Source organism: Saccopteryx bilineata, chromosome 3 (genome assembly GCF_036850765.1).
Source record: "Saccopteryx bilineata isolate mSacBil1 chromosome 3, mSacBil1_pri_phased_curated, whole genome shotgun sequence".
Lineage (NCBI taxonomy): Eukaryota > Metazoa > Chordata > Mammalia > Chiroptera > Emballonuridae > Saccopteryx > Saccopteryx bilineata.
The window spans coordinates 40,054,404-40,069,407 of record NC_089492.1 but is presented as its reverse complement, the minus strand read 5'-3'; the positions used below and the strand labels follow the sequence as shown (position 1 = coordinate 40,069,407).

The 15,004-nt window shown below is 41.2% G+C and overlaps 1 long non-coding RNA gene across 1 annotated transcript in view; it reads left to right on the top strand.

The window, feature by feature from the left end:
- LOC136329594 (uncharacterized) overlaps positions 1 to 15,004 on the top strand; it is a 189,330-nt gene that overhangs the window by 82,817 nt on the left and 91,509 nt on the right. The window lies entirely within an intron of this gene.

Genomic DNA, 15,004 nt, shown 5'->3' with positions numbered 1-15,004 from the left:
CACGGGGTCCCCGGACTCACCAGCGGCTTCCACTTTCCTGGAGAGTGCGACGCCGGAGAAGGGAAGCGGCCGCGGCGCCCCCAAAATACAGCTCGGTGCAGGCACCCCCCGCAACCGACTGCGCGCCGCTCCGGGCGGTGGCACCGTCCTTCCTCTGCCTCGATCTCCAGGCCGGCTGTTCGCTCCCCGAGGGCCCAGCCCCCGGCCCGGACGCCTCTCGGTGCGTCAGGCACAGGGCCCAGCCCCGAACAGCTCCGTCCTCCTGGTGAGGTACAGCTCTCCACAGAGACAGGGCATCTGTTTCCGACCCTCGAGGTCAGGCAAAGGCCACCAGTTAGAGTAGGATGGATGCTAAAAGCTGCTGTGCTCTCTCTCCTCCAGGCCGCAGCCCCTTCTCTTGAAGTCGCCAACCTCTTCTGACTCTGGCTTTAGCCGTTTCCTTTCTCCGTCTGCTCCCCGGGTCCTCTTCCCTCTGGCGGCATGGCCCCCGCCTCCACTGTATCCCCATTTTCCTTCTCTTCTTTACCTCCGCTTTCAATACTTCCTCCTTCCCCAAGTCCTTTCTGCATTCCAACCCTTCTTTCCCCAGCCCGCTCTCTCTTCACTCTGCCCTCCCATCCCTTTCTGCCTTCCCACTCTCTCCCGCCTCGGCCTCCACCTCCCCGTCCGCGGACCCTCCCTTTACAGCTCTTCCCCAATCTGTTTCTCTTCAGCCCAGCCTCGCCCCATCACGAGTTTCCTTTATCTGTCCCCAGATTCTCCGGGCCTGTCTTCCCGCCCACTGCCCCGCTCCTTCCTGGGCCTGACGCTGCAAGTCGAGGAGGAAGGCTGCTTCTCTCCCACAGCGAGCGCTCAGTGCAACTGGAACGCTAAGGACTAGAGTTTCTCTGTGCATTTATTGGGTGCTCGGCCCCTAACCAAAAAATGCTCTCTCTTAAAGCCCCACCAACTCTGTGAGGTTGGTTTCACTATTTTTACTTTCACAGATTAAAACAAGAGAAAGAGAGTTTGAGAAGATAAATGACTTCTCCAAGGACTCTAAGGCCAAGAGTCCATGCAGCCATGGACTGGCCCCAGGACTCAGAGCCCAACCCAGTGTTCTTCCCACTCCAACACAGAAGAACCCGTCACTGGCCCAATATCTTGATTCCATTCTTGCCTTCCCTGCCCCTTATGGGTTTGATCTCAGACAATTTCTCCCCCACACTGCTGTGTGTGTGTGTGTGTGTGTGTGTGTGTGTGTGTGTGTGTGTGTTCCCATCCTCTCTACCCCACTCCCTCTCACTTTTCTTCCCTTTCTGTCTTCTGCTTTTTAAATGTATTTTACTGCCCCTGCAGGGACCACTCACCTGACAGGGGGGGGGAGGGAGTTTTGCTACACTGCTCCCTTCGCTCTTCACTTCCTTCAGGTCTGGGCTGTGCACTCCACCCTGAGCGCTGGCCTCCCTCAGGTAACGGCAAATAAATAAATTAATTAATTAATAAGAGTATTTGGGAATTGGGCAGGGTTGTAAACTCTCTACATATATGATTTCATTTAATCTTCAAAACAGTCATAAAGTAAATGCATATTACCTCTATTTTACATGTAGGGAAACTGAGGCTCAAGATCACACTGTAGCAAAGTCTGGGCCCTTACCCCATGGGCTGTTTAGCTCTCCTCTTAATCCCCTCTGTGGCTGTCCCTTCTGGTCCCACTCTAGTTTGATTTCATGAGTTTTAACTTCTGAGATTTGAGATTCTAAGGTGTTTTATCATAACCTTTTCTTCCTTCTGCTCTTTGTGCTTTAAAGTAGTTTATTATTGACTAAGTAACAGTATAAAAGAAAATGGAACTGAATAAAAAAAGTGCTTCTCAGATTTTGTTACAACAAATCAAATATTTTTGTTTTAGCGTTTTTTTTCCATTCCTTCTTAATTTTTTGTGTGCACATATTATTTTATAACCCCAAAATAGATGCTTACATTGTATTCTTCTTTTGCAACGAAACATTATAGCCAAAGCATGTCCACGGAGTTTTTTATTATTGTTTGTTTGTTTGTCTTGGGAGGTATTTAAATTTGTATTACTGCCAAGCACATTTCCTTCACCATCTCTCCTCTGTGCCCTCTGCCCATCTCTAAAGGTCTTCACCACCTGGCCCACGCCACTTCTGCAAATCCACAAACTCAGAATGCCTAAGTTCTCACTCCCAGCACAGCATTTCCCCTTCTACCTACCTGTCAGCTCTGGGATACACGCGTCCTGTCTGGCCTGCTCTGTGTCTCGCTGTGTTCGTCTGCCTGAGTGTCGTCCCAGAAAGGCCTTTTCCTTGTGGTCTTTCTCCACCCTTTCCCTCAGGGCAATGCACATTTGTGGTTTGTATTTTAATTTCTATCAGTATAAAGTCTGGTTAATGATGATTTATGGTTTCGGACTCTCCATCCAATAAAATGTTTCCTGCCAGCAACTGTAGCCTTGTGTATTCTCCTTTCGTTTTGCCCACAGCAACTATTATCTGTTTCAAGTTATCAGTAAACAGGAAACAAAGTGATGAGCTTATTTGCTGTGGCTCAGGACCTCTCAGCACACTAGCTGGAGTCATGTGTCAGAGTAAATGACACTAGGACAGTGACCACAAAGGATGTGGTCCCTGCTGGCTTCAGGATTCCCCTGGGGCAGATATCACCCTCCTTCACTGCTGCCAGCCTCCCGTCTAGGTCAGGAAAGTGCTGGCTGCCCTTTGCTGGAATGGATTGCAGCACTGCTCTCACAGGTGAGCAAGGAGAGGGACAGGCAAACTCAGTGGAGAGGCTCAAGTTCACAGGCTGTCAGAAATCTAGCCAGAACTAGGAGGCAAGCTCTTTGACTCCCAATCCAACTCTTCTGTATTAAAAAGCAAGCAAACAAACAAAAACATTTAATTTTCAAATATAGGGACAATGATCCACAGGAATGTATAAAGACTTTCCTTCCTTTCAAATACAAATATCTCTCTCTCTCTCTCTCTCTCTCTCTCTCTCCTGTGTGTGTATGTGTGTGAGTTTGAGGTATAAAAATAAAGATATGAAGAGCAAATTGCAAATAAAAGTCTGCTTTTAGATCTCACATTTGGAGAATTTGAAATAATGTTATAGAATTTAAGTTTTTAGTCTTAGATTTTCATATTTCTTCAGCAAGTTCATCTATGAAGAACATTTTAAAAAGGCACGATGTACTTGAGCTGAGAGGTGAGAAGGCATCTTTAGCAACATAACCCGGGCATTCTCTTCGTGGTTAGACTCCCCCCCTCACCCCATGGAAGGAAATACAGACAACTGTGCTGACTGGTATGTCCTGCCCCCCTGTGGACGCTGATGGAATTACCCGTGGAGAAACAAAAACCATGCTGGACCTGGGGACATTTATAGGAAGTTGCAAGTTGGGCAAGGAATAGTGATATCTTTACCATAATTTCAAGAAATTAGAGGCCCTGGCCGATTTGCTCAAGGACAAAGCATCAGCCGGGCATATGGACATCCTGGGTTCAATTCCCAGTCAGGGCCCACAGAGTAGTGATCTGCTTCTCTCTCCTCCCTCTCTTGCTTCTCCTCCTCTTCCCCTCTGGGGATTGGTTTCAGACACTGAGGATGGCTCTGTTGGTACGTGAGTGTGTGTGTGTGTGTGTGTGTGTGTGTGTGTGTGTGTGAAGAGAGAGAGAGAGAGAGAGAGAGAGAGAGAGGTGTAGCCCCAGGTGCTAAAAATATCTGGTTTGGTTGCATTGGACCCCAGAGAAGGTTGGTTGCTGGTAGTGGTGCATGTGGGAGTCTGTCTCATTATCTCTCCTCCTCTTACATACTTGCATAAATAAATAAATAAATAAATAAATAAATAAATAAATAAATAAATAGAAATTAGAGAGCCATGTGTAAGATGTATGCAGCATTTGGCAACAAGAGGTCTAAACATGAAAGATCTGCCTGCCCAGGGACACAGGACCAAAAACAAATACAATTTCTCTGCTCCTACGTGAAACTGCTGCCCCTTTGTCTTTACATTATCATTTTGTCTTAACCCAATAGAAAATATTCTCTTAAATCAATAAAGAAATTTTTCTCTTTTACTATGTAATTTTTCAGTGAATTGTCTCTTAAAAGGCAACTTTTCTAAAAGTGACTGAGGAGATTTTACTTTTAGTATGGCCCCTACTCACACACAGCTAGAGTAATCATTTTTTAGAGGCTCTGGAAATATATCAGAGAAGACATTCTAGCATCTAAAATTTCCACAAATAAAATCATTTCTTTAGTTTGAGGTAATATCTTCATAAGATACCAGTTACAATATAAATATCATCAGTAGGATCCCCATGCATATTTTTTAAAATTATTTTTATTTATTTATTCATTTTAGAGGGGGGAGAGAGAGAGAGAGAGAGAGAGAGAGAGAAGGGGGGAGGAGCAAAAAGCATCAACTCCCATATGTGCCTTGACCCGGCAAGCCCAAGGTTTTGAACCACTGACCTCAGCATTCCAGGTCGGTGCTTGATCCACTGCGCCACCACAGGTCAGGCCATATTTTACTACCACTATTATACTGAATAAGTTGATAAACTGATAATTTGTTAGGATTAGATAGCTGTAACCTATGCTGTTCAAAAGAAATGAGACTGACTACTTGTTGTGGGGCAGCTGTGTTGGGCTTGCTCACTGATTTGCTGGCTGCAAGCGCTTTGCCTGATTGGTGAATGGGCATGTGGCTGTGCCCCATGTATGTGGCCTGTGTGGGGCTGTGGGGCTTGGGGGGGGGTGCTGATTGTGGATGGTGGATTGCCTACTTGCCACTGTGAGAGGCCATTCTTGCTGTTTCTTTGACTTTATTAAATGGAATGGCCCAGTGCTTTCCAGCTCCGCAGTGTCTCTACCATCTGCACGAATCCAATGTGGATCTGCCTGGCCCTGGCCACCGGCATTACACTTGTGGATTTTAATTTTTAAAACGGGCAATTCCAGGGCCCTGGCCAGTTGGCCCAGTGTATAGAGTGTCGGCCCTGCATACAGAAGTCCTGGGTTAGATTCCCAGTCAGGTCACACATGAGAAGCAACCATCTACTTCTCTTCCCCTCCCTCACTCTCCTCTCTCTCCCTTTCCCTCCCACAGCCAGTGGCTGATTGGTTCGAGTATTGGCCCTGGGTGTTGAGGACATCTTGGTTGATTCAAACATTGGCCCCCTGTCAGGGTGCATGCAGGAGTCTGTCTCAATATCTCCCCTCCTCTCATATAAAATAAAATAAAAAATAAAAGAATGATAATTACAAAAAGAACTAGGGCAGTGGGTTCAAAATTCTGTACTTTAGCTTTTAGAGCTACCAACAAGAGGAATGAAGACACTAACCAGGAAGGGCACTCCAGGGGGGCACCTGTTGCCCACACTACTCCCACCTGAGCAGCACTGCTCTGATGTTTTCAACATTTCCATAAAACTTTATCTGTAAAAAATGTCCATCAACAAAGAAAAGAAAAAGATGCCATTGGCTTAGAGTCCTGAGCAATGTTTCTCAAAGGGGGTCAAGAGTGACAAATATATGGAGTCCTAATCAGCAGAAAGAAAGGTGAGGGTTCTGTTTGCTTTGGAAAGACAGAAAAAACATTTAAAGCCTCTTAGAGAAGGGTACTCCCAAGATAAAACTTCACAACCTAGTCTGGGACTTTTATAAGCCCTGTAGTTCCTCCTGCTTTCTCCAATTTATATTGAATCTGATTTTTTCATTTCCTTTGTTTGTTTGGGCTCTCCCACTCCTTCACAGAATGATTTACAGACAAGTTAAATAAAATCAAATGAAGAGTTGTGCCCAATGATAAAACAGTAATAACCTCTCTGGGCCTCAGCCTCTCTACTCTAGCAGCTGAACTTGAGGTGCCCCGAAGATTCAGTCAGTCCCACACCTGCCGCCTGTACTAGAGCACGCAGATAGGAAGGTAATGGGGTACAGTTCTGGATATTAAAAGAAGCATGAAGACTCCCTGTGGGTATCAAACCCATCCGATCACTGCACTCCTTTGTTGGTTACACTGGGGTACACAGATGTCCAACAATGTTGTAGTTTGCCACCGCTGCTAGTGGTTCTCAAAGGGTGGCCACTGGACCAGCAGTATCAACATCAACTGAAGACTTGTTAGAAATACAAAATCTTAGGCCCCACTGAAGACTTTGGGCCAGAGCCCAGCAATATATATATATATATATATATATATATATATATATATATATTTTTTTTTTTTTTTTTTTAACAAGCTGGGGGTGGGGGATTAAATGCATGCTGAGGTTTGTAAATCATTGGTCCACACCATGAAATAGGGGCAATTTACCTGCCAAGAACTTAAGAAATGTTTTGATTTTTAAGAGAAAGCTATAAAGAAAATACATACTATGCAACTGTATTATCAAATTAATGATTTTTATTCCTAATGAGCAAATAACTTTCATTTCCCATGCAAACCAGGTGTATTTAATTGCTTACAGTCACACCAGGCCAAATGTGGCTAATCTGGCCAGATCTCTAAACATCAGTAGGATTGGACCTGGTAGTAACCAGAAAGGGAGACAAAACTGCATCAGAATAAAATTGACTATAGACATCTTCTTATAAACTATGTATGTTAAACAAGAGGAATGTCTTGGAGGTGATAGTTTAGATCCCAGCTCTGTCCATGTTCTAGCTATAAAAACTCAAAATCTTCTAACTTTAGTTTTGGCATTCATGGGTAAAACAGCTGTGTTAGACTTGCTCACTGGTTTACCAGCTGTAAGCACTTTGCCTGATTAGTGTGTGAGCACATGGTAGCACTATGTGTAGACAGTCTATGTAAGATTATGAGTGCTGCCTGACTGGGTGGTAGTGCAGTGGATAGAGCATCGGACTGGGATGTGGAAGACCCAGGTTTGAGACCCCGAGGTCGCCAGTTTGAGAGTGGGCTCATCTGGTTTGAGCAAAGCTCATCAGCTTGAACCCAAGGTCACTGGCTCGAGCAAGGGGTTACTTGGTCTCCTGAAGGCCCACAGTCAAGGCACATATGAGAAAGCAATCAATGAACAACTAAGGTGTCGCAACGAAAAACTGATGATTGATGCTTCTCATCTCTCTCTCTGTCCCTGCCTGTCTGTCCCTCTCTCTGCTCTGACTCTCTCTCTATCTCTTGTAAAACACAAACAAAACAAAACAAAAAAAAAGATTATGGGTACTTGCCCTTAGGGCAGCAGATGGCAGATTATGGATTGCTTGCCCACCACTATGATGGACCATTATGCTATTCATTTGCTGTGAGAAGCTGTTTTCCCCTGTCTGTTTGCTTGTCTACAGTTGTGAATGTCTATTAAATGGGAATGGACCAATGATTTCTGACTCCACAGTTTCTCTACTATCTTCCCTAATCCAATGTGGACCTTCCTGGACTCTACCACCAGCCTTACATCTGGTGCTGTGAGCAGGATCCAGATCAGATCAGAATGGAGCCACCAACACCCTTGAAAGGTGGAATAGAGGAATGGCTGTATCCGGTGGTTCTCCTGTTGGGAACCATGGGCTAGGTCAGTGGTTGGCAAACTCATTAGTCAACAGAGCCAAATATCAACAGAACAATGATTGAAATTTCTTTGAGAGCCAAATTTTTTAAACTTAAACTATATAGGTAGGTACATTGTTATTAACTTAATTAGGGTACTCCTAAGCTGGCCTTTGCTAAAAACTCAAGGGGCCAAAAAGCTGCATGTGGCTCCTGAGCCGCGGTTTGCCAACCACTGGTCTAGGTATTTTTTACAGCCCTGCAAACAGAAACTAAAAGCTCTGTGTGAGAGGCTTCCTGAGTTTGATCCCTCCAGGATGAGTTGCAGACTGAGCACTGCAGTAACAAGAACTGCACCAGTTGCTGGAGAAGGTGGCTGATCGCTCTGGAGAGCTGCAGTGTGAGATGCAGGCTTAGCACCAATGGCACTTGGAACTAGAACAATTGTGGGAGAAGAAATTGTAGCTTCATGAGCTGCAATTTGCCCTAGAAGTGGAATATGGGCAGTGACAGCTGTTGGAGAAACAACTGTGGGTTCAAGAGCTTCAGCTTCAGCTTCAGGCCAAGAGCCAGCATCTGCAAGAGCCCAAGCGGGTGTGATGATGGAGCTGCATTCATGCTGGCAGAGTGGTGCTGAATTAGCAGGAGAAGACATTTCCAAATCCTCCTCCTCAGAGGAGTTTCAGTTTGGGCTGAAACTGCCATCTGCAGACTCAGAGCCTGGCCAGTGGTTGCTCAGAAGGTAAAAACCCAGCAGATCCTGGTGTACAGGCCAAAAAGGTTTGGTATGCCCATCTGGGGCAGCCTCCGGTACCAGCTACCGTGCTGTCTGTGGACAAAAGTCTGGCCTATATTCTCCCAGAAGGGAAAGATTTGCATCTCTTGATGCTGCTGACCACTCTTGTTTTGCCCATAGCTTATACTTTTGTAATTCAGTTGCTGTAGTCTGTACTGTTTCTGTTTATGTAATGTACCTCACTCCTCACACAGGGACCATAGCAGAAGATAATTGTCATGTAGATTGTAAGGCAAACAACCCTAAAGGGATGAAATGTGGGAAAAACAGCTCTGTGAGGCTTGCTTGCTGGTTTACCGGCTACAAGCACTTTGCCTGATTTAGTGAGTGAGCATGTGACAATGCCATGAGTGTATAGTCAGTCTATGTAATACTATGGGTGCTTGCCCTCAGGGTGGCAGATGCTGGATAGTAGATTGCCTGCCTGCTATTATGAGGGGCCATTCTGCTATTTGATTTCCATAAGAATCAGTTTTTCCCTGCCTGTTTTCTCATCCACCATTGTGAGTCTCTATTAAATAGGAATGACCTACCCCTTTCTGGCTCCACAATTTCTCTACTGTCTGCCCAAATCCAGTGTGGACCTGTCTAGCCTTGGCCACCGGCATTACAGCACTTCAGACATGGGTGAAATAAGTCCCTTTTAGGTTTTTTAATGCAGATTATATACAACAGTATATGAAAATTCTTATTATAGATATTAGTAAGCATGATGATCATTAGTTACTCAAACATTTGGATTTTTAAAATATCAAATAATTGTGTTAATTTTAGTTCTCAATCTTTATACTTTTGTCCTGGAATTACATTTTAGAAGAATTCAATTTAACTTTCAAATCCTCATAAGAATTTTTTTGGTTAAATAACTTCTCAAACAATGTTAAATTTGTTTGTCATAGTGAGCTTTCACTTTATTTCACTGTGAATTTGTGGCAACACTTTTCTTCTGTAATGACTCAACATATTTTATGCTTGTCCAAACAGTCTAGATTAAAAACACATTGCAGTTTGCTAATAGGTATTGGGATACTTAAATTGAGTAAAGTGCCTTCTCAAATGAGCACATAGGATGCTTATGAGAGTGAAGATAATTAAGTTCTAAGAATAATTTCATCCTTGTCAAATCTTGCATAGAAAATTACAATTACATAGGAAATTGTTTTACTGTTTAGGATCAGATTTGGTTTTAAAAATTACTACCAATTTTGGAAACATTAAAAAAGAAACAATAAAGATGTAAAATTTCACACAAGGGATCTACAATATTTGGATAATTATAAGCATATGGCTACTTTATATAAGATTGCTGTTAAAAGTGTACTTACTAGGACTCTGGGAAAACAGTTTCTTGAATTTAAGGTTTATTTACATGTACTGAGAATGTCACATTTACTATCAATTTATCATAATATATTTTTGCTTCTGGACTCCAAATAGCATTAGCTAAATGATTGCAGTATCTGTTGTTCATAGCTCTTTTGTCTATTTGTTAATATGCCAGGTTTTTCCTGTAAAAGAAATCGCAAAGAACGTGAACTACTCCATCAAAAAATGAATGCTTTCTTTCTCAATCATTTTAGAAACTATTTTGTATATTTTGTGGTAATCTTTAAGTCATGAGAGTACTCTGACTAGCTTCAATATAGTCTACTTAAATACAAATGATTAATGTAACTATTTCAAGTACTTTTAAAATAAAAATTTAATGTGATGTTTTTCAACACTGCTTTAATATGTCTGTTCCAAAGAATCACTAAAAATAAAGACAAATTTGTTGTATATTCACTTATAATTAATAAAATAAACACTTAAAATCTCATAAATGTCTGACATTTCACTTTGAAAATAAATATGGGATTTAAAAGTTTGAAAAGACAGTTTAAGCCCCACCCTTTCTCAAAAAGCACTCTGCCAATGACTTTGCTTCTCAAATGCTAAGATTATGGAATGCCACAGTACAAGTTATAATGAATTACAGTCAACCCTTGCCATATTGTGGTTCACTTTTCATGTGATCTCACTGTATCACAGATATTTAAATTGTATAGATCTAATTTTGTAACGCAGATTTTTCACTATATCGCAGGATGTTGCGGTATATAGATATTTTTATGTATTTATTATTTTAGTTATTTTTGGGGTAAAATAAGCATTTTCTAGCCTAAAAAATTGAAAACTATAAAAACTATAAAAATATTAATTAAAACATATTAAAATAATGTTAAATCAAAATAAAGCCTTAAAATACATATGAATAATAAATATAAGGTCACTATTTTACAGATTTTCACCTTTCATGGGGGTTCTCGAACCTAACCCCTGTGATAGACTAGGGACCACTGTAGTATGAAAAACAAAGTACAGGCCCTGGCCAGTTAGCTCAGTCAGTTAAGAGTGTAGTTCAAAAAAACAAAGGATGAGGGTTGAATTCCCCATCAGGAAACACACGAGAAGCAGCCAGTGAGTGCACAACTGTGTGGAACAACAAATTACTGTTTCCTGGCCTGACCTGTAGTAGCACAGTAGACAAAGCTTCTACCTGTAACACTCAGGTTGCCAGTTTAAAACTTAGGCTTGCCTGGTCAAGGCAGATATGAAAGTTGATGTTTCCTGCTCCTCCCCCCTTCTCTCTCTTTTTCTCCTCTCTCTGAAATGAATATATAAATTTTTTTTTAAAAAATGAATGTTTTGGGGCCCATGCAGGCAACGCCCATACCCGAACACCTGAGGCAGTCGCAGAGAGGGTGGTGGGCCTGCAGACAGACCACACCTAGGGAACACAGAGTCCATACCCATTGGACTCCTGTGGCCATACCCTTCTTATACACAGACAGAATGGGAAGGCAGAGAAATGCAACTGAAATGAATCAAGAGAAATCCCCAGAAAAGGATTTGAATGAGTCAGATATAAACAAATTACCAAATGTAGAGTTTAGAATAATGATTGTTAAGATGCTCAAAGATCTTAAAACAGCAATAGATAGACATAGCAAGCACCTAAATAAAGAGATAGCAAATATAAAAAAGGACATTGAAATAATTAAAAAGAATCAGTCAGAAATGACAAATACAGTATCAGAAATGAAGACCACAATGGAAAGAATCAAAAGCAAGACAGATGAAGCTGAGGATTGAATCAGCGAGTTAGAGGACAAGATACACAAAGGCATGGAAGCAGAGCAGAAACAAGAGACTCAAAAAGTCTGATAAAACGCTAAGAGAGCTCTGTGACATGAAGAGAAATAATATTCGCATCATAGGGGTTTCTGAAGAAGAAGAGAAAGGACAAGAGATAGAAACCTTGTTCGATCAAATCATAGCTGAAAACTTCCCTAAATTGATGCAGGAAAAAGTCACACAAGTTCAAAAAACACACAGAATTCCATTAAAGAGAAATCCACACCAAGAAAAATCATAATTAAAATACCAAAGCTAAGTGATAAAGAGAAAATATTAAAAGCTGATAGAGAAAAAAAGACTATCACAACAAAGCCCCATAAGGATGACAACCAACTTCTCAACAGAAACACCTGAGCCAGAAGGGAATGGCAAGAAATATTCAAAGTAATGCAGAACAAGAGCCTACAACCAAGGCTACTTTATCCAGTAAGGCTATCATTTAAAATTGAAGGAGAAATAAAAAGCTTCTCAGACAAAAAAAACAACAACAAAAAACTCAAGGAATTCATTACAACCAAACCAATGCTGCAAGAAATGTTAAGGAGCCTGTAGTAAAGAGAACAAATGGAGAAAAAAATATAGTAAAAGAGGAAGACAGCTTTAAAGATTAAAATGGCAATAAACAACTACATATCAATAATAACCTTAAATGTAATTGGATTAAATGATCCAATCAAAAGACATAGGGTAGCTGTGTGGATAAGAAAACAGGACCTATACATATGCTGTCTACAAAAGAAACATCTCAAAACAGAAGATACACATAGACTAAAGGTAAAAGGATGGAAAAAAAATATTTCATACAAATGGAAATAAAAAACAAGCTGGGGCCCTGGCCGGTTGGCTCAGCGGTAGAGCGTCAGCCTGGCGTGCGGGGGACCCGGTTCAATTCTCAGCCAGTGCACATAGGAGAAGCGCCCATTTGCTTCTCCACCCCCCCTCCTTCCTCTCTGTCTCTCTCTTCCCCTCCCGCAGCCAAGGCTCCATTGGAGCAAAGATGGCCTGGGCGCTGGAGATGGCTCCTTGGCCTCTGCCCCAGGCGCTAGAGTGGCTCTGGTCATGGCAAAGTGATGCCCCAGAGGGGCAGAGCATCGCCCCATGGTGGGCAGAGCGTCGCCCCTGGTGGGCGTGCCGGGTGGATCCCGGTCGGGCGCATGCAGGAGTCTGTCTGACTGTCTCTCCCCGTTTCCAGCTTCAGAAAAATACAAAAAACAAAACAAAACAAAACAAAAAAAAACCAAGCTGGGGTAGCAACACTTATAATGATCAAGGGAGCAATACAACAGGAAGATATAACCATTATAAATATCTATGCACCTAATATAGAAGCACCTAAATATATAAAGCAGTATTTAATGGATATAAAGGGCAAGATCAACAGCAATACTATAATAGTAGGGGATTTCAATATCACACTAACATCACTAGATAGATCCTTAAGAAGAAAATTAACAAAGAAACAGCAGATTTACAGGACCCACTAGATCAACTGGATTTAATAGATATCTTCAGAACATTTCACCCTAAAGCAGCAGAATAGACATTCTTTTCAAGTGCTCAGGGTACATTCTCAGGGATAGACCACATGTTAGGGCAAAAAACAGACCTCAACAAATTTAAGAAGATTGAAATCATATCAAGCATTTTCTCTGATCAAAATGGCATGAAACTAGAACTCAACCACAACAGAAAAACTGAAAAATACTCAAACACATGAGAACTAAACAGCATGATATTAAATAACAAATGGGTTAACAATTAGATCAAAGAAGACATTTTTAAAAATTCCTAGAAACGAATGATAATGAGCATAGAACAACTCAAAATTTATGGGACATAGCAAAAGCAGTACTGAGAGGGAAGTTCATAGCACTACAAGCATACCTTAAAAAGCTAGAAAAAGCTCAAATAAACAACCTAACCCTGCATATAAAAGAACTAGAAAAAGAACAGCAAGTAAAGCCCAGAGGTAGTAGAAGGAAGGAAATAATAATGATCAGAGTGGAAATAAATGACATAGAGGCTAAAGAAACAATACAGAGGATCAGTGAACCCAAGAGCTGGTTCTTTGAAAGGGTAAACAAGATCGATGAACCTTTAACCAGACTCACCAAGAAAAAAAGAGAGAGGACTCAAATAAATAAAATTAGAAATGAGAGTGGAGAAATAACAACTGACACAACAGAAATACAAAATATTGTAAGAAAATACTATAAAGAACTGTATGCCAAGAAATTAAACAACCTAGGTGAAATAAACAAACTCCTTGAAACATATAATCTTTCAAGAATCAATCTGGAAGAGTCAGAAAATCTAAACAGACTGATTATAACAAATGAGATCAAAACAGTTATCAAAAAACTCCCAACAAACAAAAGTCCTGGGCCAGAAGGCTTCACAGGTGAATTCTACCATAGATTCAAAGAAGAACTAATTCCTATCCTTCTCAAACTATTTCAAAAAATTCAAGAGGAAGAAAGACTTCCAAGCTCCTTTTATGAAACAAGTATAATTCTGATTCCAAAACCAGGCAAACAACACAAAGAAAGAAAATTATAGGCCAATATCCCTGACGAATTTAGATGCTAAAATCTTCACCAAAATATTAGCAAACCGGATCCAGCAATACATGAAAAAAATAATACATCATGATCAAGTGGGATTTATTCTGGGAGGCAAGGATGGTACAATATTCATAAATCAATCAGTGTGATTCATCACATAAACAAAAGGAAGGAGAAATACCACATGGTAATTTCAAAAGATGCAGAAAAAGCCCTTGATAAAATCCAGCACTCATTCATGATCAAAACTCTCAGCAAAGTGGGAATACAGGAAACATACCTCAACATGATAAAGGCCATCTATGACAAACCCACAGCCAACATCATAATTAATGAGCAAAATTTAAAAGCAATCCCCATAAGATTAGGAACAAGACAGGGGTGCCCCCTTTCACCACTCTTATTCAACATAGTACTGGAAGTCCTAGCTACAGCAATCAGACAAGAAGGAGAAATAAAAGGCATCCAAATTGGAAAAGAAGAAGTAAAACTATCATTATTTGCAGATGATATGACACGGTATATAGAAAACTCTAAAGTCTCAGTCAAAAAACTACTGGACCTGATAAATGAATTCAGCAAGGTGGCAGGTATAAAATTAATGCACAGAAATTAGAGGCATTTTTATATACCAACAATGCACTGTCAGAAAGAGAAATTAAGGAAACAATCCCCTTTACTATTATTGCAACAAAACAAAATAAAGTACATAAGAGTAAATTTAACCAAGGAGGTTAAAGAAGGGAATCCTCCTGCACTGCTGGTGGGAATTCAGACTGGAGCAACCACTGTGGAAAACAGTATGGAGATTCCTCAAAAAATTAAAAATTGAACTGCCTTTTGACCCAGCTATCCCACTTTTAGGAATATACCCAAGAACACCATAGCACTTTTTCAAAAGGAGAAATGCACCCCCATGTTTATGACAGCATTGTTCACAAA